Source organism: Blennius ocellaris (genome assembly GCF_963422515.1).
Source record: "Blennius ocellaris genome assembly, chromosome: 16".
NCBI classification, from domain to species: domain Eukaryota; kingdom Metazoa; phylum Chordata; class Actinopteri; order Blenniiformes; family Blenniidae; genus Blennius; species Blennius ocellaris.
Window position 1 is genome coordinate 9,945,637 of NC_137665.1, and position 25,688 is coordinate 9,971,324.

General features: G+C 41.1%; 1 long non-coding RNA gene across 1 annotated transcript in view; it reads right to left on the reverse strand.

Annotated features, from left to right (window-relative positions):
• Nucleotides 1-23,315: 23,315 nt before the first annotated feature.
• LOC308141442 overlaps nucleotides 23,316-25,688 on the reverse strand; it is a 51,113-nt gene continuing 48,740 nt past the window's right edge. The window contains exon 4 of the long non-coding RNA XR_013936972.1: nucleotides 23,316-24,068. This is a non-coding gene — a long non-coding RNA (uncharacterized lncRNA). The remainder of the gene's footprint in view (nucleotides 24,069-25,688) is intronic.

The following is a 25,688-nucleotide window of genomic DNA, read 5'->3' on the forward strand; positions in this document are numbered from 1 at the left end:
CAATGTTTTTCCTTTCAATAAAATTCTGTATCGTCATAAATAATATCAAATATGATCGGTCCAATATGAAAGCAATGGCTCTGGCTCACTGCAGTGATGGGGTTCATGGCTGTGTAAACGGGGTGAAAGTGTTCTGCACAGACTTAAAGTCACTGACGTTTTGGGTGGGTGCCGTCATCTTTCGCCGACATGAAAAATAAGGCGCCACAGTTAAGTTTAACCCTCTTTGTCAGGCTTTGGGTGTCTGTCAAACAGACAAACCCTAATCACCTCCTCCTGGCAGTTGACCCACTTCTTATAGGCTGGATTTGCAACATAGAAGCATTGGGCATATCCAGCACATCCATTATGATTAATCCCAACTCATTACGTACCCAGGGTCATGGGATAAAAAAAAAAAAAAAAAACAAATCCAAGAAAATAAGTAGCAGATTATTCATGGGGAAACCAGGGAGTACTTTTTTTTCTGAGATGACCTATTGGGAGTTCTTGGGACGGACGCACACAGCAAAATAAGCTCCTGTGGCTGGTTTGGGTACAGGAGTGTCAAGCTTTTGGCTACATTGATTCGGGCTGTTATTGCCCCCTTTCCATTTTTCACACTTTCCATTCACAAATGTGCCCCAGCCAATCACCACAAACAGTAGTTTGACAAGATGTCTTTATCGCACAATTATTAGTGATACATTTTTTTTTTAAAAGTGACCAAAGGCTTGTTTTGCTACTCTCACAACAACAGCTACCTGATGTAGGAGCCTTTCGAATAAAAGCACCAAAATTGGTATTCATGACGCATCTTGTCCTTCTGCTTGTTTGCCCTTTGCTAGGTTCTCACCATAAATTTGACTTCCAGAGCACTGACTTCTTGTTTTGCTATTGTCTGCATCCTTCTCTGCATGGTGTCATGGTAAATACTTATTTATTCATGTCAAAACATGTGCTGAAAATCAAAATACAAGGTAAAATATTTTATTGGTGCATTTAAGAAAGCAAAAACATACACATAAGAAGTTGCAATCGAAGGAGTGAATCTGGAATTTCCATATTCTCCACTTTTGCTGTGTCACTTACTTCATGTTCACAAGAAAGCTTGAGGAGGTGCTTTTTATTTTTGTAATAGTAAAATTAATGCAAACAATGTTTTAATCCAACTTTGGAGAACAAATGGGAAATTTTGATGTTGCTCTGGTGTGAAAAAGATTCGACCACAGTACAGCGTTTGACTGAGCAGGTTTGCTGAGGCAGAAGTTGTGAATTCCCACTCTAAGAACGGGCTTGAGTTGTGTTGAGTGTGGACTCTCCATGGCAAAGAGAATGCACCATGTGAAGCCGCAGGACACTTCCAACAAGCTCTGGAGAATAAGGAAGCACAGCCCACACAGGAAAGACAGAATCCCACTCAGAAATGACTTGTGGTATTCATTACGTCACGCCACAAGGGAAACGAAAAAAATGGAAGGTGTATTTAGATGCGACAAACTCAGAACTTCCCCATTTTTGAGGCTGGTGAGAAATGATATCATTAATGTCAGACAGACATGAGAACACAGGGAGAAGTGAAAGTGCATAATGTCTGCGTTGAGTCCACTGTAATGATGTGCAAGTCTCATGAAGATTAGACGTCTGATCTCCCAGAGACTGCTCCGCTGAGTGAAACACGGCACATACAATGTGAACTGGAATATAATGCCGTCTAATAAATTCAAAGCAAGAATTAACTGACAACAAGCATGTTTAATTGTTTTCTATTCATGGATTTAATTTTATTTCACAATAAAACTAGAAATTTGACCTGCTCTTAAACAACTACCTGTATATTTTAAGTATCTGAACAAAAACTACATAACTAAATGAAGATGATGCCTCATTTTAATAAAGTTTAATATATTTGACAATTTCTATATTAGCAAATTTATACATTTGATTATGAGGGGGGGGGGGGGGGGGGAGACATCTTTGCTGATTTTTGTTCAGGGTGAGATATAATATTTTTTCCACAGCAAGTAAAGCTATTGAACCAGCAAATTGGACAAAAATCTATTAAATAATTGTATTTTATAAAATTCCAGTGATGCCAGACTGTGAACTTTATTGCATCCAGAGTGAAAAATATTACGAATAGCATACAGTATGTATAACATTCTAAGGATCTTACATCTATCTGGTCTGATAATGTTTGTTATCCATTGGCAGAAGGTATGCCCATTAAAAGTTTTCTCTTCCTGCTATTGTCATATGAGTTACACTTTCACAATATTTTATGTTTGCTATCGTTACATTTACCTTATATTGTAAAGGTGTGTGTTTAAATGAGATAACTTAGAGTTTTAAACTTTATTCCATTTTTAAACATCACAGGAAATGAGGCATGCTGGGAAAAAGAAAGACAACTACCAAGAATCAGTTTTTTCTTTCATGAATCACACCCTGCTAACATTGTACATTTTGACTGCTTGAGCATCTTGAAAGTGTTTAAAGCACATTCACTCATTCACACACGTTCATGCAAACACACACTAATTGATGCAGATCTGAAATGTATTGGAAACATTTCAAGATCCAGTGTCTTTCCCTTTGACATGTGATTACAATCTGTGCATTACATTAATACATTACAATACATTACCGACTACATTAATACGTATAAAAAATTTACTCTGGTGATTATTTCAAAAGCAATAAAAGAACAACAGACATAGTATTTGAGGAAAATGACTTATCTGAAAACAAACCATGGTTGGCACCTTGGATTCTGTTTTCTGTTTTTGTATGTGTGAACATTAAGTTGTGTGTCAGTCTGGTTACTAAAAGTATAGTCTGGCATTGCTCATACATGCTGTACTCACTGCTTCTGCACAGTACAACAAACTGCAAAGTAAGAGTGTCAAAAGTTCCCAAATAATAGTGTACATGCTATGGGACAAACAGTCAAACCCATAGAACAGGGATTTTCTTTCCATTGCCCTTTCTAGAATGCAGTGGAACTAAAGTCTCATACCGAGTATCGGTTTTCACTTTCCAGCTCCCTATAACTGAACAAATTGCTTTGAATCAGATCTGCTTGCTTGGTCTGTTCTTTGTTATATTGGCTCAGAGTGATTACAGGATCATGACTAGGCTTTGCTTCAAATGATGACAAACTACATGGATTGTCCTCATAATGTGTTCTCCTGCAGCCGGCCTTATGTTTGGCTTCTATATTGTTGGGTTGTATTTATATGAGGAGTTGGGCTGACTAGTTCCGATCATAAAGGAAAGACCCATACGTTTGTATGATGTACAAAAACTTAATTAAATACATTTAAAAGGTATAGGGTTTAAGGAGCTGCATTTGAATTGAGAACAAAATGTTTTCCATTGTCGAATAATTTGGAAAGTATTTTTCAGCCAAGCTGCTAAGTTGTTAACTGGCCACTTGTGGCTTGTTTTGGACCAGGTCACTTTATCTTCACAGGGAAAATGTCCTTCTGTGGATGGTTTTCCAAATGCACGTTGAACTCACTCTGAACTCAATTGGACACACTACTTCCGTGAAGTTCACATATCTCAATGAGACTCATTTGGTAGAAAAGGCCCTCTTCCATTCTAAGGTTGGTGGTTCGTTTGCCCTTCCCATGCCCTTGAGTAAAACGCTGAACCACACGTTGCTTCCAGTAGTGTGTGAGCAGCGAGGATGCTGCCGTCAATGGCGTGTAAATGTATACCTGGCTATCTGCGTGGCTGAATGAGACTGAGCACGTGAAGCACATTAAGATTGATCAGGCAGTAAAACACGCTCTAGGTAAGTAATGTCCATAGAAATGTATACTGTACATACATTTTCTGTGAAGGTCAGTGTCTTTATTGTTTTGTGACAAGAGTCTGTGGGAGGACTCTTCATTATTCTTTGATAGACTTTATTGGATCGACCATACAATAAAGGAGCTTCATTGATACCATTTATAGCTCTGTATTAGCACAATTTTCCATTTTCACAGTTGATTATGATTTGTATGATTATATGAGGAATTCTAAAAGAACATAGCATTTGTATAATTCATTGAACAATCAATAAATGTTTGGTACATGCATTAGTGACAAAATAATGACAAATAAACTTTCATCTTACAATTGCAGGATGTTGGAGCCGATCAAAGACGACTAAGGGGAAAAAAAGATGACTTTGGAAAAAGTATTTCTCAGCATTTTAACTCATAGTGCTCATAGTTAACTACATACACAAGGAGCAGTGGGCACAAGGAGTTGCTGAAGTTCATGGGTCTTGCTCAGGGAGTGGGATTTGAACCTGTAAACCTCTGAACACAAACTTGCTTCTCTATTCGCACGGTCACCGCTGACCGCTGATCTGCTTGCCTGTTAATTCAATCTCATTCTGCAAATTACAGAAAATTGAACATGCCATTTCTGAAATCACAGCAATGCATACAAAATCAGAAATCCTACAAGTCATCATTGTCAGCTGGTCTCCAAGTTAGCCGATAAACATAGACGTTTATTTTCCTCGTAGACAAGCTGGTTTACATTTGGTACATTCAAATACCACCATACAATGCAATGATATGAGTGCCTTGAGTTTCTATTCCCAAGGTATCATCTGTCCCAGGTGTGTGCCAAGATGTTGCAGTCCCACACAGCCATTTCCTCTCAAGGCAGGTGATTGACAAAGACACAACAAGACCCGGAGCCAAGGTGAACCACTGCACCACTTGCCAAGCACTCTGGCTTACAGGGCCATTCCCATACTGAACAAAGAGGTTGGGCAACTGGAGATGGGAGCCATATCAATTTCAGTTTTAATGAGCGGCTTCTGTGCCCAAGCTTAATAAGTAGAGTCACCGTCTATCATTTGTGGCTGTGCACAAGAACATGAAAAAACTGATTTTATGACTGCGGTTGTTACTTCAAGGGTTGTGTGCAGTCAACTGGTGGAAGATTTAAACTTTGATAATGACAGCATAGATTATTTGGAAGTGAGTAAATCATGTCTTCCAGGTATAATCTTCATCTCATCACAACACAAAATATGATTGTAAAGTGGCATGCATCGGAAGCAGAAAACGTAATCATGACGCGGCCGAGAAGCACAGCTTTCGGAGTCGGAGCTGACTTTTGCCGCAAACATCTGCATGTTATCCAGATTACAGCAATGAGACGTGACCAAGCCTCCCTCGCCATTGCACATCGCCCAGCACCACCTCAAGATGTGATACCATCACATGGTAGAGATAGCATCAGATGCAGGCCACCAAACATCCCTCCATGAACAATGTCTGTAATTTGTTCTTCTGTCTTACGTCTCCAGAGTTCCACTGTGAGTACGTAAGTTTTTGTTTTGTCAGCTGAGACAGTGAGACGGGATCCTTGTCAAAACTCTCTTCCTTTAGGGCTCTTTCATGAAGAGTGTGATCTGCATGTTGACTACAGTCATCTGTAAGGGTGTGTGTGAGTGTGTGTGTGTGTGTGTGTGTGTGTGTGTGTGTGTGTGTGTGTGTGTGTGTGTCAGGAATAAGACTGAACACTTCCTTGCAGTAGCTGCTGAGCTCATCGGGCTTGGAGGTGACTGCCTCTCTGACAGGTGTCGTTAACTTTTGAGTGAGTGCATCTGTTCATGTGGGCGCTCACAGGCTAACAGTTGCCTATTATTAAAGAAAACACTCTGCCGTCACCATAGAGATGGCAGCGCTCCGAGATGGCTGCTCGGGGTGCTGACAGGCCCGTGTCAGAGCAGATATTTCCACCCCGCTATTTAGGATCAGTCAGTCTCTCCACCCCTATTCTCATTTCTTTGTCAAAACTACCCTTGGAACCCCCCCCCCGTCCTTACACTCACACACTCAAACACACCTTTCTAGTTATGAGAATGAGAGGCAGGCAGCAGCAGGCCACAGTTTACCGGATGCTGCGTCTTTTAAAGGCCTTAAACCCTATGATTTCACATAAAAGAAAGCTGAAATCTCTGGCAAACTCTCAAAAAATACACTATCAAATAGTATATGTGCAAGAGTGTGTTAGCTACACACAAAGTTAAAATATCCTATAAGAGATTGCTTTACTTCAAACAATGGGACGGTAAAGAGTGTGTATATGCTGAATAGCCAAGGCACAGTTAAGCTGGCAGGCAAATCCCACTATTAACACTGTCACTCACCATAATGTCAAGTCAAATAATATTTGTAGGAGTATGGCCCTAAAGTAGCACATACCGGTTCATGAGTTTCATCCACCCAGCACCGTTTACTGGGCACAAGCTGTCAGTTCATGTGTTCTGCATGACTCAGATTTTCTGATTAGTGGCCTGTTTGCATGGACTCTGTGCAACAAGAAACAAATGTGTCTGAGGAATGATGCAGAAAAAGAAATCTGTTCAAGTACAGTTACTGACATGGCACTGTGACTTATGACGTCGAAACTGACTGTGTTTTACTCGTGTCTCTGAGAAGTGAGGAGTTCAGAAAAAGGTCTCAGCACCCATCAATCTTTCAGAAACAAGGGCGTCACATACAAGCAGCTAATCAACAATTTTACAGTTTTGTATAAATATGCAAAACATTTTCCACAGTTTTATCTTAAATGATTGCGTTAATCTCCACATAAATAATGGTGAGCCATAATTTGAAGACAACTAATTATATTGAATATGCTTTATTTCAGTTTGAAGTCAAGTTCAGTATTGACTGAAAATACATTTTGATATGTTTCAGTGTGCATATGTGACTTTTTTTTTTTTTTTTTTTTGTAAGTTGCATTGTAAGTTTTTGCTCCAAGTATTGATGGGTGCAGTTCAGGTTTTTCAGATTTTTAGTAAATGAGAAAGCGTTGGACAGGTTGGAGACTTCGGTTTGAATCCTGGTTCAGAAAGTTTGAGGCTGAAGTTACAACAATTTGCCATGACAACCCAAAGGGCTGTTCCCTCAAACAAGCTCTCCAAAGAAAGAATTTAACATTCTGAATTGGGAAATCTGCAGTTCAATATAATCCAGGTTCTCATTTTTGCTTGATTTTTCTCACTTGATGAAATGTCCCATGTACTAACGCTTGAATCTTTAAATACAGTGTTGGCCTGATTAAAAGAACATTATGAGCAAAAAAATCAGCTAATGTTTGTTGTATTTAACACCTCAAGCTTATGCAACAAACAGTGGGACAAAAGCTTGAGCTCAGTGGATTATCTTCTTTAGCACTTTGATCATTGAGTAATATCTGCATAGATGTTATAAGAATCATGTCTGCACATAACCCAAGCATGTATCGTGGGAAAAAAACAACAAAAAAACAAAACTTGCAGTAAGGCGAGAGGACATCAATGCAGACCTCAATTGTGCTCTACTTATCTTTAACTTATCCAACTACGTGTTGTGTTCTGACAACTGAAGTCTATTTACAAGTAATAGGCCTTGCAAGAGTGAGCTTCTGAGAGACCTGTCATACTGCAGCTTCTTGATTTATGGTTGATTTTCCACAAATGTGAAATCATCACTCGTATGCTTTTACAAGCAGGATAAAACCATAAACTTTGGAGCTCTCATCCAAGGGCTTTCATCTCATACTCTTTTTCCCTTAATTTTTTTAAAGCAGTGGGATAATAAAGTGGGTAGTAAGAAATGGAACAGCTGCAATCTGATGACAGATTCATGGTGAATTTAGGGAGAGGCCTTGCAAGTGATGCACAATCAAATTGTTAGACTGCAAGCTTGAAACCCCCAAAGAAATCAATCTGGGGGAAGAAATGCCTCAATATTCAAAGAAAATGAGCTGTATCCGTGGTGCAAGTGTATAAATCTATTGTAATGCACACACAGAGTTTCTCATTACCGCTCACCTTTGCTCTGCAACACGTGCATGCCAATTCATGCAAGTGCGCAAACACGAGGACCTCGCAGAGCCATCGGATACAGAGCTGCTGACAGTTCATTTGTACTGATACTCTCCAGCTACGGTGACAGCCCAAACAAGTCTGAGCAGTGTATATTCATACACTTTTTCATTACTTTTGGCCTGAGGCCTTCGACACAGTAGGCAGTCAGAGCAGGGTGGGGCTCACGTACTCATTACTGTGGCACCAGATCTGGCACTCAGAGCACAATACTTTACTAGCCTGCAAACAGTAGTTCTTAACATTTAACAAATAAGTACCATCATTATCTCAATAACTATATTACCAGCAGTTAACTTGTGTATTTTATCTGATTGTGTTTGAACGAGGCCAACGCTTGCGAGATGCTACGCTGAGCTGTGACATTTAAGACAGTTTGCGCACGTCACCGGAAAAACATTTCACAACAAGGAATGGCGCTGTTCTGGCTTTATACTGCCATATGTGACATCCCATAATATCAATCTCAGCTCATTCTAAAGTGGTTGTGTATCACCCAGACAACATCTACATAAGCCTGTCCTCCCAGTGAACTGTGCTCTGTGCCCTGACGAAGCGAAGGGGAACAACAGCCCTCATGGCTATGGGACAGGTAAATTGCACTCTGAGACAAGGGACTGTTTGTGTGAGACAGAAACATGAAACGTTCTGATGCAGGAAGTGCATTTTTTTTCTCTCTCTCACTCTCACTGTAAAATAAAGAATTAAACCCCAAGTAGAGAGAGCATTATAGAGACAATACTGGCACCTTTGTGTCTGTGAAGGTGTTAGAACAAGGTAATGTATGACTGACAGGCAATATGTTCCCTTACAGTGCATGTCTCATCATGTGTAAAAGTTCAACACAGTTTGAACAACAGAGGGCTATTACCATTCAACATGGTGCACTACAGGAAAATTGCTCCTGGAGCTTGCCTAGGCAGTAACTGAGCTGCGGAAGTATAACAGTCTCTTGTGTGCAAGTCACTGCTGGGTAGACAGAGGGAAATCTAACTTCTCCTCTTTCCTGTTTACAATTGCCTGGCACATATTGCTGAACTGGACAAAATTATCTAATCAGATCCTACAGGGTTATACTCAAAATATCTAATTTTCTATTCCCCAGCCAATTTATTAAAATCCCAGAATTTCCACTTAGTAAATCCTGAAAGAAGTGTTTGTCTCTGGGATTTACTAACATAAACCAATTCATTCATTGTCTAATTTAGGTGAAGGACTACTTCTTATGAACTCACATTAAGTTCTTTATGAGGACCACTACTTTCAGACCACGCACAGGGGCCTACCCACAAGGTGTCTGGAGGCTATCAGACACCTGCAGGCACAGTGTTGGCTTCCCATGGGTTTAGTTATTCTCTAAGTCAGCATATCTGTCTTTGGGCTTGATGTTAAAAAAAAAAGCTTTGTGACCAGTTTAATTGACACTGGTGATGAAACAGGACTGTGGTGCCTTCTGAGAGAGCCAAAGGTTTGGCTCAGGATTGATATCCTTCTGTGACGTGTGGTCACACTCAAATTTAAAAGTCTCTTAGCCTTACCGTATAGTCCATCTGGCAGTGCTGCTCTAATGCTAACATATAACGTCATAGCACCATCTTGTAATGCCAGGACAAGCTAATGACTTTCACTCTGTGGGAAAGCTAGTGCAGCATGCATGAATGGGATCTTGAGAGACCTAAAAATGAGTAATATACAGTATAACATAATATAGATAACATATGTTCCAATGAGTCTCCTCCAGATCAGGATGCAAAGCATGATGAAGTGTTAGGACAGGGGATCTCTGAGAGAAACCTGGGTGACAGCGAAGAGGGAAGGGCACAGATGTATACAAAGAAGGTACCGGTGCTGAGAGAGATTCAAAGACAGTTCCCATGCAACATGCCAGGGATTAGGCCGGGACATGCAGTCTATGACCTCACTGCTCTGTGAAGAGGCAGAGCTGCTCCGCAGTCTCTCTGCAGCAGCCACTCCACTTTTGTGGTTTTGTTTGGGGCGGATCAAGAAAGCCCAAAAGGAGCGCAGAACATGGAGGTGGGACTGTTGCCCAAAAATGAGCCGGAGCCGGCCAAGTGCTTGTGGTCGTCTAGTCAGGTCAACAGTGGTCAAGGCAGAACATCGCCCCATCCATCCAGCAAAGGAGGCTTACACTGGCTTCTAGCATGACTGCGTCACAAGAGAGAAACCCCTCTTTCTGACCCAGACCCTCAGTTCTGTGAAACTCCCTTTTGGATCGAGCTGCCACGCTGGGGCAGAAGCTGGAGTTGGAACAAGGATCACAGCCAACTGGCTGTCGAGGTGGAACCACTGCTCTAATGTGAAAAGTAAGGCTGCATGTGAGTATAAGTAGGAGCACTATTTGGGAATTAAGGAACACTACTCTGAGTGGATAAAGTAAAGTGGTGATAGAATACATCCTTCTGGTAGATAAATGAAAATATGAAAAACAATGCTTGATAGATTAGTCAGATATACGGCACATTTTTATCCTAAATCCTGCTCCGCTAGGTGAAAGTGGCAAGGCCCTTCATCTGTACCCAAAAGAAAACGTAGATCATTGGTCAACAGCAAATTTATATTAACATTAAAATTACACCAGTTGATCATCATCCTTTTTGTGTGCAAATGAGTTTATCAACATTATTATGATTTTCATTTTTTTGTGCTTATTTGACCTGCACTTGAATTATAGAAAGAGATACGTTGGCGGTGTGAATTGATTTGTAGATTTTAGATGGTTCATGAGACATGTGGCAGCACTCCCTTCATGCCTGTATTAGAGAGCCTTTCCTCTCTCTTTGTACATTTTACTCCTCTCCCACGGAGCTGAACTTTGTCCAGCAGCTCTATCTAACCCCAGCCAAGATGCTAAACAGTCCCAGGTGCTGTCAAAGCTAAGCTAACACAGTAGGCCCACCTCGACAGTTAAGACCTTTGGTTTCACCCAAAACTGAAGTGAACCTCTCACTGAATGATCCCAATTACACCATAAATATGATAAAGGTTTCATTTGCACTAACCCTAACCACAGTCAGTCATCTGTTATAGTTATGTTTCAATTGTTTAAAGCCGGTCTCACATTTCTAATATGCACTGCATGAGCTGAAGTGTGTTTTTTTTTTTTTTGTTTTTTACATTTATTTTATATATTTATACTTCATTTTACCTGGTACAATGATTGAGAACCTGTTTTCATTTGTAAATAGCACTAGTTCTACACACAACCTGGCTGTTTACAAGCATCCGTCCATTCATCGAAGGGAGGATAACACACCGGAACATTCCCCAACATATAAAAATAAATAAGATAATCTCACACACATTCACTAATGTGGGCACTGTCATCAATAACTAACCTCAAAATGGTTTGTTACAGCTCAATTCAATAACATCATACATGCCACCATTAGAGCTGTAAATACCTGACAGATATGACAAAGGGAAAGCAAAACATAAACATTCATCAGATAAATGTTCTATCTTTTGTAAATTCTGATCTAGGAGAGTCGGCAGAGTTCATATCTGTGCATGAACTGATTACATGGAATTGAAAACAATGTTTTCTGTCTATTGAAGGGGTTGTGTACAAAGTGTGTCTACTTGAAAATACCAAGGCGCAGAGCTAAGACTTGATTTGAATTACTTGTCCACATTTTTTTGTCTTAATCAGATTAATATGATACGAGCTGTTTAAAACTAAATCTAAGCAGCTGCTGTTTTGGTGCTTGGGACTGTTCAGTCTGCTGGGTGTTTGTACACAGGCATGCAGGGAAAACGGTCCACTTACATGGCTGTTTGCCAAAAGAAATGTGTGAGGGCAATGTGGCTGCAAACAGGGGCAGGTGAAGGGAGGGGTGCAGTGGCTACGTGCCTGCAAAGCGGTTCAACAGGGGCCAGGCGAAGGGGATAGGGAAAGAGATGACGAGGTAAAGTGATTCATCTCCTATATTGTACACAAGGGTCTGCCACCATGCTCCGCATACAGATATGCTATGTGCATTTTGCAGAAATGCATACCGAGAGCAAGCTAAATAACACGTAATCCCCTCCATATCACATCCATCACAGCCCAGCCTGAATACAAAATCCCCTCCCGCTCACCTACAGCCCCTCTGAGCACATTTTATCCCTTATCTCCCTTTCTTCTCCTTGACTTAAAGCTGCCACCCTCCTTGTGAGCAGTGGCTTGAGGAGCCAACATGCCTCACTGTTTGCACAGCTTTTATTTTCAAATGACCCCTAATTCTCATCAACAACAGGTCCACGATGTCTTCTTCCATCCCATATTGATACACAGACACACTGTCCAAATTCTGCAGCAGGCACCAGTGTGAGAACATGTCTCCACATATCCACTTTCTTGGAGGCCATTTTAGCTTGTTTCGCTTGTCTAAACCTGAGCCAAGGAGACAGTGTAAAGCCGTTTTGTATCTGTCTTCCAACAACAACACTAATCTTTTTTTTAATATCATTTTACATTAGCACCAACATGCAGAGAGATGCACAGGCAGTGCTACTCTTCTCGCTGATTTCAACTCAAGCTCAGCATGCCAAGTGGATCCCACCCCGCAGCTGCAGCGCTACAGCTTTTCGCCTGCAATGGATGTATAGAAACGCATCACAAACTCAAATCCAGAAAGATCAAGGAGCAAATCTCACAACACTCTACCTAACAAAACTACTTGAAAGTATGACACAAACATCGATGGAAGAAATGCATTGGAAGCGCACACGTTACACTAATTAGGTAGTGTTTCGGGCTTTTAATGAGTACTGTATTTTCCAAGTATGTAATTTTGATCTCATCTAAGTACAATTTACACAATCTAATCTACTTTACTCCTGTAAGACCACAACCCACAATTGAATATACTCACAGTGTGAACTAATGTTTAAATCTTTTATAGATTTACATTTAAAAACTAAAAAATTTAGATTACCATTTGTGCACAAAACAAATTGCCATAGTGTATTGTGAGCTTATAAACTTAACATTTCTGGTAATTGTATTTCTGAACATAGATAAATAGCCTGTACTTTTAAAAGTTTTTGAGTATGCTGAGTTTGTCTCATAATTGAATACAATTTACACAAATTAAAAGACTTTTCTTTGTCCACATACTCCAAGTGGACAGTGCAGTTCTTTAATATATGTATCTGCTTAACCACAATTTAAAACCAGCACTTACACGCTGGTTAAACTGAATAAATGGAGGCTCCTTGTTACCTGTGTGTCTCTTCAGCCTGGCTGTGATCCGCCTCGGAGTGGGCAGCAGGTTCACAGCTGCCTCTCATCAGTGTTGATTAAAATCCTGACAGATTCACCAACAAGCCATGCGTTCACACTGTGTGTGTGCTTGAGAGGCCTGGATTGGAATTTTTGTGTGTGCGCATGTCCATGTGTTTATCATCGTCTCTCAAATATACTTCTATGGAAGTATGAGGATTTATTGAGTACTTTTGCCACTTACACATTTGGCTTAGCAAATATGCAAATTTCAGTCACACAGGATCACATTTTATGGAACAGTCTGCAATATTCTGGTTTGGGTAAATAAAGTCAAGTTTAATAAAAGATGACAAATAAATAAAATATATCCAGAAAATGATTCTCTCTTATTGCATATCAAGGTAGTCCCCTAAATATTTGTTGTATCTTTCTTTTCTCTTCAGCCGAGACATATCACGTCATCTTATGTTTGATAATTCCAGTTTTTCTTTCCTGTTTTGTTTTGGGTTTTTTTTGTTTGGGATTTTGGCAATCTCCTGTTGATCTTCCTCGGGGTCAGTCGCAGGGTAGCTGATGTCATTCAGTTTGGAAGACTTTGCTGTAGCTACTGTCTCTATCAGCAGTCATCTTATTCAGTTACTGTTTGTTTTTCAATTGCACAGAGACAAGATGCTTGTCAGCACTCATACGTGACATCGTGAGTGAGAGGTAGCTCATTAGAGTGCAGGTTTCTCTGGATGTGTGACCGAGTTAGATGTGCAAGTGACGAGCGGACAAGCACAGAGGCAGAATGAAAGAATCACTGGAGATACAGAGCACACAGTAGGTCCCGAGCTGTGGAAATGAAATATAAGCTCATTTTCAAAACAGTGTCCTGTGGAGAGAAAACCCTACAGAGTGAAGTACAGGCCTTCAATTCCATCTGTCATATCTTTCAATACCGAAATCCATATTTAACCTTTAACAAACAAAGGGATCTATCAAATCATGCTGTAATGAAAGGCTGCGGGGTAACTTCATAAGCCAACATCAACAATAAAGAAGTACTTGCACATGTAGATACATACAAACTTCAATGAAAGAATTTTTATTAAACGTGGTGGGTTTTTTTTTCTTACAATAAACACTTTAAAAAAATGACATCAATTCTTTTTACTACAAACTTTAGACACAGTCACAATCAAATCAAGCTTTTTTATCTTGACATGCCAGTCTTGCGCCTTTCACAAATGTTGTCAGAGTCGATTAGTGAGTGAAGAGTGAGTGCGTGAGCAGCCAAGGACAACTCAGACAGAACATGAAAAACTTGTACCGTTTCCTGCCTGTCACAGAAGTTTTTTTTTCTTTTTTCTTTTTTTTCTTTCACAAGAGAGACCTGGTAAATAGACATTTCAAGGCACTGTGAGCAAAACAACTCTTCACAGAAAGTGGTTGACATCGGCAGCTACCTGGTGATAAGGCAGAGAAAGAGGATCATAGATCTAAATGTGTGGATGTAACACTACAAAAACTGAGTTGCATAAAGTGTGCTCACAAAAACTGAGAACTGACAAGAGAAGCATGTTCGCATCTGGGTGTCCTATGGGCTGTTATGCAGTTGCAGACTCACAGGAGGGGGAAGGAGGTAAAGAGAAGTACCGCACAGTGTTGCATTGCAAGGAGGCAGTGGGTGGTAGAGGTGGAAGTGCAGCGGAGATAATCCCCGGCTTTTGCCCTAAGTCCTGTGCACGTTGGGCAGATCAGGGCCTGAGGGAGGAGTGGTGCTACCCTGTGGCAGTCACTCAGCCCCGAGCCTTCCACCTGACCAGCCTGGCAGCCTGCAAGCCTGAAAACTCAGCCTTCAACTTCAATCAGGAGCTGGTCGACAGTTACTGCTAAGTCAGGCTGAAAAAGACTTTGAGCTTGCTGTTGGTGTGACTGTGTCCTAAAGTGCCCTAAAGGCAAAAGATCCATATATTGGCCAACGGCATCTCATTATACCTCTCATGTAAGTTTTCATCAGCTGTTGCTACCAATGCGGTAACAATAGCGACTGCTTGAAAATGAAGTGTCCTGTGTATCAGTTGGCAGGACAGAGAGGGTCAGTGGGTTAATGTGTTCAGTATGGCTATGTGTTTGGCCCTTGGGAGAGATGAAGCTGAGAGGTTAACCTAGGGGTCAGAGGGTCAGGAAACCCTGGAGCACAACTTCAGGCCGAGCCCCGATTCAGCTGGAGACCCCAAGGAGAGACCCCGTCAACCCACACATCACCCCGCGTGCAGTGGGGAGCACCAGCTGTTAAGAGGAGCCATAGAGCCACGGAGGAATGAGTAGGTGGAGCGGGAGCTCAGCTGACAGGATGTGCTCCACTCCCAGGACACTCTTTCTCTCCAATACATCCTACACTCGCTGTTATCAATCATGCTAATGTCAATTGAAAGATACTTCCTTCATAAAAAAAAGAACATTTTGACATTTCTCGGAACCTTTATGAACAACCATAAATAATGGCGTTAAACATTGACTCTTTCTCAGCTGATCATGAGATTTTGCTTATCCCACCATGACAATTATGGCCATCACACTCACCATGTGATATGCAAAGTCTGGCTCCAGTGGTAACCACAGCCCCACACCAATGCCCTTTCCTGTGCTGAATGACTTCCACATGGCCTGGTTGTAAACACAAAAACAAGAGTTGAGCACATTGCTGTATTGTTGATGGGATTCTTCAAATAGTTAGGCTGCCTGCTTTCTCGGTCTACGCCACAAAGGCCCTGTCAATTCTCTCTCCACATTACTCCAAATGGGTCTAACTCTTGCTTTCCTGCGTATGGGGAAGTTCCCAGGTACGTTTAATAAATGAATAAAGAGAAATGAAATCACCGTACCAAAACACGAAACCTGAACATAACTATGGGGCATTTACTGGTATTAATATCAGTATAAGTCAGACAAAAATGCAGAAGAAAGACCACATAGGTGATGTCCTTGAGAGGTCAGACAAAAGCTGCATAGCTGTGGAAAAAAATCTGCAAATTTTGGGATCAGTATCATGTTCTCTTACATCACTGGCAAATTCAAAACTCCAAAATAGTTCATTCAGAAAATGATCTCACAATGCATGTGTGTTCTTAGTGAATTGTTTTTTTTTTTTTTATCTCACGAGAAACTGACTGATCCCAACAGGTGCTAAATTACACTCACCTGCAAAGATGAGTGTCATTCAAGCTGTCTGAGGTGGGAATGAGAGTAAATACTCATAGCCATTCTCAGGAGGACTCTGCGTGGGAATGCTGAGCATAATGCAACTTCACATAAAGAGTTGGATCGTAGCATGCAAGAAGTGGCATTAAAACGCACAAGGACAAACACAAAGAAACAAATGTGCAATTAGAGACTCCTGTGATTTCACAAACACTCATCGGAAGGCCGTGAGACACACAACTCAAACACATCCCCAGAGTGGACCTGGAACCAACCGGTGGAAAAATGTGCACACCTCAACTGTTTGTTCCTGTCAGCCCCCTAAACACATCAAGCTCCTCATTATGAGAATTATTTTTCAGTGAGGTATGACTTTCAGAAAAAAAAAGCTCTGAACTTTGCCTCATCAAGTTGTACTTTATGTCATGACAGATGCTACTGTTGCATCTGATGACTTTCACTGGGGGAAAAAAAAAAATTGGCAGTGCAAAGCATTTTCCCATACAAATAAATTTCAATAAACAACTTCACATTTGTTCCACAGCACAGTGAAAACAAACTTTGGGGAGTCCTTCCAACTAACTTCTAACTTCCATACTACAGTCCCTGAAGTTTTCAATATCACTTATTGAAGTGATTCCAACCTGTGGTCCCAGACCCTCTTTTGGTGAGCCAGAGATCTCGGTGGGGCCTGAGACTTTGTCCTGTGGTCAACATAATCAAATTAGCACATGTCAAACACAATTTAATATGACACTTTTGAGAATCTGGAGCACACTGATAAACACTTCTAATGCTCATTTTTTTTTTTTTTTTTAACAATAGCATCTGATCTTTTTCTTTCCAGTTATGTACAAATGAAAGATTTTCATGTGTAATGGCCCCTCTTTAGCTGATCCCCTCAGAAACGGCCCATTTATTGATGATATAAATAATTTCAAAATGTTCTGCTAATCTTGCCCAAGACTCAACTGCACTGAAAATGGCATACGTACATATGATACACTTGAAGAGTTTGGATCCCAGAGCTTTTGAAGGAATAGGAAGTGCTCTCAATTAAAAAAAAACAAATAGTAATGTTCTAGTGTCTCTGATAGGATCACAAAACAATAACTTTCTGGGCCACATTTCAATCAGAATGAAAAGGAAGACAACGTTGCCTTTGAAATACAAAGTTAAGAGCAGGGAAAAGCTTCAGTCTGCAGTATTTTGATCTTTCTCTGTTGATAGATAAAAGCAAACCTCAATTTGGGCCATACTTTTTGGAATTCCTTGGCGCTTGTTGAATTTAATGTTTTATTACTATCATCAATCACAAAATGGCAGAATATATAGCTTTTTTCTCGCTTTTCATCATGCTATAGGACCGGGAATTACATTATGGTGCCTCACACAAATTGTAGATCTGGTGAAGATGCATGTTCTGGTGGGGTGAAGCACCTTTATCAGAAGCGTGTGTTGGTACCGAGGGCCTCTCTGGCTGTCTAAACAGAAGCAAACTACCCTCTGAGCTGATGGCTATCGACCGGGCTATCGACACTGGAATGACAGATGTGTCCTGGGAACGCTGAGTTCAGAGCAACAGATTCATGCCCAACACAGAGAAACACATGAGAATCACTGCTGCTACTCCATGAGTGACACCCCGCCACCATTTTGCCGTGCCATCGTTGTGATAGATGGCCGTGCGAGTTCTTGTTGTTCCTCACCGAGCTGCCAGCTTTACACATCACCAAACGAAATTCAAGCGCTGCATGTAAAAAGGAACTTTGTGTTTGTGTGTGTCAAGGGGTCACTCTTTTCCCTGAGCAAAGGCTTCCCACAGCATGGGAGGCAGCAAACTGTCCTTTCAGCTATTGTACAGCGCTGCAGGTGAGATTTCTTGGAATATGCACAAAGAGTTTGAGCTATCATTTTAAAGTTAGGCAATGTGCATCACCTGTTTGAGCAAGATTTAAAATTCAAGGTGGGTTTTTCTTCCTGATGTGGTAACTAACATGAGTAAGAAAGTGAGCTTTTTGATCCTTGTGACGCAGTAAACAAGGCTTATACACAGATGTGAAATTTAGATAATTGGTTTTATCCTCAAGACAGTTATTTCAGATTTTTTTTTTCAAAATATCTTGCAATTAACTTGTTAGGTTTTTGGATTTTGACCTTATATTTAGAAATGCAAATACAATAAAAATTTTCACCCTATTTCATTCATCTTGGAAAGGCTCTATGTAATCTTAAATAAGATCTATTTATCACATGTTAAACTGACAACAGTATACACTGATCAACTCAATACAGCAACTTAATCATAGGCTTTGTCAGCTAATTTATTTGCTGTGTGAGGGTTTTAAAACTGAACTAATGTCAAATATATAATTTGGCTAAGTGAGAATGGAGACATATCTGTCAGAGTGCTTCACATTAAGACATCATTTATCTTTGCGGGTGACGGTTTGACACTTTCTGCTTCAATCCAGACGAGGCCTAATGAGACATCTCTATCTCAGTGTTTCCCTCGGAAAACTCCACAATGTCCTCAGACTTTTTTTTACTGAAGAGGACAAGTGTTGACACGACCTTTGACTTGACCTTTTCTTCACAGAGAACCGAAATGAGACACACTTTCAGGGAAAATGCACCTCTACACATTTCAGTGTTCCATTTGAGTTTGACTCTTCCTCTGAACTAAACAGTAAAAGGTCAGACTGTTAAAGTTGCAGCAGTGAACCTACTGCTGGGATTTAAAAAAAAAAATTTTTTTAAGTTTCAACTGAAAGAGGGAGAGAAAATAAAAAATCGTTTGTCATAATTTCCCCTTTTGGACAGATTTGGCTCAGTCGGTTGGCAAAGGTTCAAACGCAGCATTTAGTGGGCCGGGAGTGACGTTCTCACCAAGCGAGAGCAACCCGGAGCGTTTGAGGTGGTCACTCAGGCTGAACTCTGTATCCAGGAGTGAACCGGACTGTCAGAGTGATGTATGATGTCGGGGGACAGAGGTTTGACATCCTGGACTAAAGCGTTTAGAAGCTCCTTTCATTTCACACAAGTATTTGCTTGCTCATATTTCTAAAAAGAATAATAATCTTAATGATGCAACTACTGTAGCCTTTCATGTGTCCATAACCTGTCATTGGGACTTTTGCAAATACTTGGACACTTGGAGTGCTCCTGAAATATATCAATAAAACACTTTTAAGAATCAAGAATTATCATATGGTACATGTTCAATCTATACATATTTGTTGGAAAGTGCAAAACTGAGAAAAATCATACATGTTCATAACCTGAAAATGGTTAATATGTCATTTACTGAGTGGTATTTGGTGCAAAATATTGCAGCTTATTATAACTAGGAATATGACTTGTGAAACACACTGCCTGTCTGTTTAACACATTTACGCTATATTAACATGCATCCTGTGACAGTCATTAACTTTATATTGTTAGCGCAGCACAAAACTGTAAGGTACAGGGTTAAGAAGTTAAACATTGAAGCTGTCAATTATTTTTAAATTCTCAAGGATATAAAAAAAAAAAATCAACAGGAAATGACAAAAAGTTAATCATTCATCAAATCATTAAATCATAAATGTTCATCATCTCCAGAGACCAGACATTAAGTAAAAGGGTAGCGGTGCTCTGAATCAAAATGTGCTTGTTCATAAGGTCAATCCCACATAATGATTGAAAGTGAACCCGTGTTGCTCTCCGCATCAGCGGCTTGCGCCCTCTCCCTCTCACTACAACCCCATTTGGTTGTTTTGGTATGCCATTATTTCCATCTTGGACGCCCACCCCACCCCCACTCCCCACCCCACCCCACCACACACACACAGACACACACACACACACACACACACACCCTCCCCCTTCATTCTACCCAACCGCACCCCCAAAACGCTCCCACACCCCCTTGCCCCCACCCCTCGCCTTGCCACTGCCTCTCTGCATTGATGCTGATAATTACCACTGAATGGATCTGCAGATTCCCATGGATGTCAGTGAAGCCTTTGGCCTGTTCTGTTGCTCCCCCCCCTCCTTACCCTCTCATGCTTCCCGAGTCTCCCCGTCTCCCTCTCAATGAGGATTAGAAGAGAAGCGAGGGATGGAGAGGGTGAGAGAGGGTGCTTGCCCAGACTGAGAGATGGTTTGCCATGCAATTGCCCCCTCAATGTCACCGAGGGCAATGACCACGAATAAACCAAAAATACTGATGTGTGCTTTATGTTTCTGGAAGCACATAATCTTTATGTCAATATCAATATGAAGCTGAAGCATTGATTATGTTCCATTGTGGGAAAATCAAGGCAAAATACACTGACACAAGGTAGATTCCATGACACATTAGAAGGTTTAAGTATATAAAAAAAAACCTGTTGGAAAAAGGTTGAACAATGGTGGAAAATACGGATCACAGGCAAAGCAGTGGATTCCCACCACTTCTACTGTGCAAGTGGACTGGATCGACGTCATGGTCATAGGGAGCCCACGCAACCCAAGCATGCCAGAGGTAACCGATACCCAGTCAGCGCTCATCCAAACTCAAAAACCCACTATAGCCATGCTTTCTTCCAAGTAAGTCCAATGAGGGGCCTATCAAATACACCACAGTTAATCACATCACACCACAGGGAAAGGAAGGGAAAGCATGAAAGCTGAAGAAAGTGGGCACTCTACAAGTGGGTAACAGACTTGGCATGAGAAATGAGATAAAGACCGAAAGAAGTTCAAAATAGTGAGTTACAGCACAACTGCTGCCACACATCACACATGACTCTTTAATGCAGTACGCAACGTTCAATGTGAATCATGGGCTTTCTCCAAGACCAAGTGGTAATTGTGTCATTTTTCCTCAGGATACAGCTCCAATTTGAGGAAATGGTTTGGAGTGTGCTCAAAAGCGTCTATGCAGCAGGAGTGTTTGTTACCAACAAGGTTTGGCTCTGAGCTGCATGTCAACCTCACTTCAAATTATCCTCATTAATGACAATTCAAGAGGGAAATGGCCATTTGTAACCGTGCGATACTTGGTCTCCAATCATCCTGGAGACACACCAGCAAGAAAAGTGACATTTCGTAGCCAGGGCCACAGGTTATATTGCATAGCGCTTCTGGCTCTGATGCTGCAGGAGGATGTTCTGCTTGAGGTCATAGACCAATGAAATAAAAATTACCCTTCTGACCTTTTATTCGAATTGTAAAGCACAGAAAAGGGTTGTTTTTCCCATATGAGTAGTCTTTTTTTTCATACTCAAACTACTAAAAACCTCTTTCAAAATTCACATTTAACTTTGAAATAGAAACAGTTTCTTGATTTGACGCATAAGCTCTAGATCAACTGCAACGATGTCTTTAGTTAATATATTGAAGCATTTTAAAACATTTTAACTTTGTTAAAATGGCTTATCTGTCATCCAACTTTAAAAGGGAAGATAGATGATGTACATGTCACAGTAATATTTGTGTGTAAATAAGTTTAAGAGTCTCTTGCATGAGTTTGCACTAAATATTAAATATTATATACTTGACACCTCGAGCTGGACTTGTTTGTCTTCTGAATAAAATCAATCCATGTGAAGTAGATGTGGAATTAAAGGGGAACCCGTCATTATATCCAAGACTGCGTGTAATTTCCCCCTTTCTCAGCATCTGCCTGTATCGTTTCCCAAGACTGTTTACCACAAACACAAGAGCAACGTTGCCCGAGCTCATTATGGACCGCCAAGCTACAGAATCCTGCCAAGTCCTGCCCCGCTGCCTGGGACTCGTCCCGTTGTCTTGGCAACCCAGCATCCAAGGAGTGGGAGGAGGGGGGGGGGGGTGGGTTGTGACGGCGCTGGTAGTGGTAATGTGTCGTGGTGGTGGTAGGGGTGGTTGCATGATGTCATCTTGTGGCATGGAGGGGGCCAATCAAACCCTGAGAAAATTATGTCACCCTTTGTTGAGCCGGTCCATTCAGTGCTATAGAAGTGCAGTGAATTGAGCGCCGCAGAGAGGTCATTTTTCCCCCCGGAGTCGTGTATATGTGTATGCGTGTGAGAAAAAGGAGGGGAGGGGAGAAAAAGGGGGGCACACAAGCAATGAAGTGTATTGTGGACATGCTAATGTTGTTGACCATAAGTAGAGCCATAAAGATGTCATGAAACTCAACTTCCAAAACATCAGCGCCGCGGCCTTCACACACCCCTTTTTCTTTTTTTTTTTTCAGATGGCGTTGACCTCGTCCCCCTCAAATCTGATTCTTAATATAATCCCCATGATGCTTTAAACAACTTGTCAGAACATTGTCAAGCACCAGAATAAAAGCCTGAACAAACTGCAATGGAACTGAGCCCGGTCGGCTTTGTTTTATCACCCAGAGAAAGACAACAATAAGCAACCCCTTGAGGAATAATTACACCCTTAGCAACTTCACTGCTCCGCACTCTTACAACCCCCCCCTCACCCACCCACACAAGGCCAATAGCGCCCACCCACCCCTCGCCGAACCTTATTGAAACACAGCTGAAATTGACAATGAAAGACAGTTGAATGGGAAGTCACTGCTGAAATGCTAAAATCACTCTGACTAATTGAAAGCAATATGCATGGTCGCAGTGTACGCTGGAATGTCTTTCTCTAGAAGAGGCGGGAGCCCGAAGGGAGTTTTGTCATGCTGAAAATTGTTGAAAACTTCCTGCAGTTTGTCATATGTTGACCTCGACTGTGACATTAGGCACTTCCCTTTTACATGGAAAGTTTACAGAAACTAAACTTAAGTAAATCCAATCTCCCAATCACATTTTGCATGATTCTTCCTTTTAGTTAGGAAAGACATACAATTTATTTGAGAAATGTTTTAGCAATTTATTTTTAGTTCAACTAAAAAGTGACCTGTCATTTATTTCCATTAATAAAACAGGGTCATTTGTTGTAAGAATGAATTTATTCTTCACTTTTACTCATTCTCATTAATGCAAAGACAAGAGCAGTCGTATTTCAGCATGTGGTCTATCCGAACCAGGCACATAACCAGCAAGAAAAACACACACATAAAAACAGAAGTAAAACATGAGCATGAAAGCCTCTTATCATTATTGATCTGACAAGTTCTGCTGCTGCATTAAATAGACAAACATGCGTCGGCTTTGGAGACAGTTTTTATTTCTGCTAACACAGTCATGCGGATACAACCAAACCCGTGGAGCAATAAATAGTATCGACAGTAGATAGGCTGACATGACTAATAACCGGTACAAGGTTGCTGATGCATTACAAGGATGTTCATTTCTTTGTGGGAGGATCTTGAGCGTATCTTCATCTGCACCTTGATGACGGCAGCTTCCTTATGAATTTATTTAAACTTGACAAAGTGGCCATATTTTATTCTACTTACTACACAACAGCTTCATATGTTAGTGGAGAGGTGGAAATTCTTCATCCAAGTGATTTTCAAGTTAAAGAAGCTCAAAAGACATATTCACCAAGACAACTACTTGCATAAAAAGAACAATTTAAAACAATTTGCAGGTCAGTTGAGGTAATTTCAGTAAATATACACGGGAGTATTTCTACTGACTGTCCAGATTGGGTGGACTGTGCTGGTCCATAATGTGAGGGATGATTTTACTCCACTGTCTTGCTGAGCTTGTGTTGCAGTCTCTCCGAGTTCAGGCTGCTGAGTGGATCCTGAGGCCTTTGATTGACACAGACGGAGCCCGCGCTGTCAGTAGCCGTGCCAAAAGCAAACATCTGCTGCAGGCGGACGCTGGTTCGCAGGCCCAACCGGGATTTCATATGATCCTAGAAACATAATACAGAAACTATTGACTGACTCGAGCAAAAAAAAATAAAACACCACTCGGTTGAGCAGAAATACATTTCTGATGCACATATCAAAGAAAAATGCATCTTTTTTGATACAATTGTTCTTTCAAAAAACAAAAATAAACATGTAGATATGATTCTGGATACAATTGGACATAGTTGAAAAGTAAATATACTACATTAAATGACAGACATTTATAATATCTTTGGCAGGAATTTTTTTTTTTAGATTTCCAGTTGCATGAAGCAGCGAAGAAAAAGCTAAAAAAAACATTAAGATTGGATCACATTTAATTGATGGAAAACTCCAGATTTGAAAATATCACATTTATCATAAATATACTGTAACTACAACTACATTTGATTAAATTGTGTGTTTGTGCAAGTCAGTTTACATCTGCTTTTAAAGGTTCAAATATCCCCAGATGAGGTAATGCAAGTAGGTGGCTTCTTGATAACCCTGTTGTCGTGTTACCTGTGCTGGCTCACACAGCCAAATGACAATAGTTGGTCCACCCCCACAAAAAAAAAACAACAAAAAAAAAACATCCACTTAACCCTGCAGTCGGGATGGCAGCAAAAGTTGTTGTTCTTGTTCTTGGCCCGGGGATGGAGCAACATGTCAGGGGATAAGTAGTCATCCATCAGTGTTTCACATCTACTTTCTGCCTGTCTGCACCTATGAGCTGGTTTACCTGTGAGAAGTCACGTTCCACCGGCTTAAAGGATGTGGCCTCATTCTTACACTCTTTCTTCATATCTCTTCCTCTGTCTCTCCTCGGGGCTTCAGCCATCTCCTTCCAGCTTTGTGAACTCCAACATAATTTACCACCACTCAATTGCTTTTTGTGAGCACATGCCATGACACATATTTTCTGGCTCCTTTCATGGCGTTACCGCTAAACAATATTCATTTGCCAGATTTTCTTTACCTGTCTTTGTGGCCTCCATTCTGGTTTTTCCCTTCCCACGTTTCTCTCCTATGCCTCACCTTGGAGTGGAGCCAGTGGGGCAGCATCAGCACAGAGAACCAGGTTCCAACCTGCCTCTGAGTCTCAGCCTGCCTGTGTACGTCTTTCTGTGCCTGAGGCTGCAACCGAGGCCAGCCCCTATCGTCCTCCTTCATCAGCACATCTACTGTACCTGTCTGCTGGCACCCTGCCATTCACACACAAGTTCCCCTTCATTTGGAGAAAGAACCGAGTAAAAGGGAGGAGGAAAAAAAGAAAGAAGATAACGCTAGCCTAGAATTTATAGAAAATGACTACTCATGTCGGGGTCAAGCATGTTTGACCTCCTCTGAGAACACCCACGGCTGCTATGAGAGGTGCGCTTATACAGTACCACTCATTCAGCCCGCTGGCCACCCCGCACAATCCCATCAACAGGTTTCTTTGAAGGACTCTGACTCTGTGGTGGGCCATCAAAGCATATCTTCATTCAGCCCCACTGAAAGGATCTGAGAGAAGTTGTTTGAAGTGATATCTCTGTGCCACTGCATTCTTTAGTGTGCTGTCATGACTTAGGTTACACACAAAAAAAAAGGTATGGGCATAAATCCAGTGCCACCACCCTGATCATATTGTATATATGTGA